This window comes from Octopus bimaculoides, chromosome 12 (assembly GCF_001194135.2).
Source record: "Octopus bimaculoides isolate UCB-OBI-ISO-001 chromosome 12, ASM119413v2, whole genome shotgun sequence".
NCBI lineage: Eukaryota > Metazoa > Mollusca > Cephalopoda > Octopoda > Octopodidae > Octopus > Octopus bimaculoides.
In genome coordinates this window covers 60,170,337-60,171,797 of record NC_068992.1, presented here as the reverse complement: position 1 = coordinate 60,171,797, position 1,461 = coordinate 60,170,337, and the positions used below count along the sequence as shown (strand labels likewise).

At 49.8% G+C, this 1,461-nt stretch overlaps 1 protein-coding gene across 1 annotated transcript in view; it reads left to right on the top strand.

Moving 5' to 3' along the window:
• LOC106880106 (small conductance calcium-activated potassium channel protein 1) overlaps positions 1 to 1,461 on the top strand; it is a 514,884-nt gene that overhangs the window by 53,130 nt on the left and 460,293 nt on the right. The gene's annotated exons all lie outside the window — the stretch shown is intronic.

Here is a 1,461-nt window from a genome sequence, read left to right as displayed (position 1 = left end):
CCGGTGGCCCCCTAAAACCTGTCCCTCCTCCGCCGCCACCCCTTATCAGCCGCATCAGAAGCCCCGCGCCGACGCCTTTACGCTTTAACCCCCCGGCCCCTTTTCAATTTTCGCGACATTTCCCCACACAGTTTACTCAAACGACTCAACTGCCACAACCTACACAGCAACAAAAGCAACAGCAAAAACCATCTTCTGCGCACCAGCAGTTTTCATTCCAACATCACTTCTCAAGTCCTTATACAGCTCTACCCCTCACTAAGCGCACCTGCCTCAGTCCGTTAACCCCTTCTGTTACCACGGTAACTACTTCAAGCGCCAAGACATTCACGACACCTTTTACCAGCCGTCTGGCGACCCCTAAGCATGACCAAAAGCAAACCTCTACCACTTTCGACCTCAGCGCTAAACTCACCGGCAATAACACCAGCAACACCAACAACATTAACAAAACCATCAGCTACAGCAATAACAACAACAACAACAACAACAATGGTAAAGATACTAGCACCGCTTTCACGACCAGTTCATGTGATTCAAAACTATGTTTCGGGGCCGCTAGTAAACCGGGTAGTAAAGCTGATCCGAGTGGTATTATACCCTCACTGGTGCAGCCATCTCCTGGTAAACAAAGTAATTTGTCCAGCCTAAGTTTTGCTTCAAGCACTTTGTGTAGTTATCCACGCACTTATCAGTCGACAAACTACAACACTACCAGTGCAGCAATCACCACAACCAGCAAAACAACTACTACTACTACTATTACCACTACTACTACTACTACAGCTAGTAGTAGTAGCAGTAGTGTAGCCAACAAGTATCTCCCCCAGCTGAACAGCTGTAGTACTCAGGCCACCGGCGCTGCCGCCCTCTGCTTGTCACTGAACACAGCGGCGACTGGTGTACTTAACAAGCGCACAGCTTCTGTTAACCCGGCGAGTAATAAACTTCAGCAGCACTACACGGCTCACCCGTCTTATACCAGTAGCATCTCTAGCAGCAGCAGCGGCGGTGGTGGTAGTGGTAGTTGTAGTAGCAGTAGCAGCAGCAGCAGCCTTATCCCCTCCGTCATCCCCATCACCAGCACCATCACCAATATCGTTAACCCGCATCTGACTGCCTCTAACGCACCCCTCACCGCACGTTCCGCCGCTTTACCATCATCATCATCATCATCGTTATCATCTGCATCATTACACTCAACAGCAACACCAACAACAACAACAATAGCGTCGTCGGCAATATTAACACCAACATCGTCGTCGTCATCATCACCATCATCATCATTACTGCGTATAGCTTCAGCAGCGGCTGCACCCACCTCGGTCTCCTCTATTCCCACTGCTACCCCCATCTCTGCCTTTAGATCTATTACTACCACCACCACCCCTTACTCTTTCTGCACCCCCTTCTCTTCTTTCCCTTTGCTTTCTTCCTCTCTCGCTGTGTCTTCTACCTCCT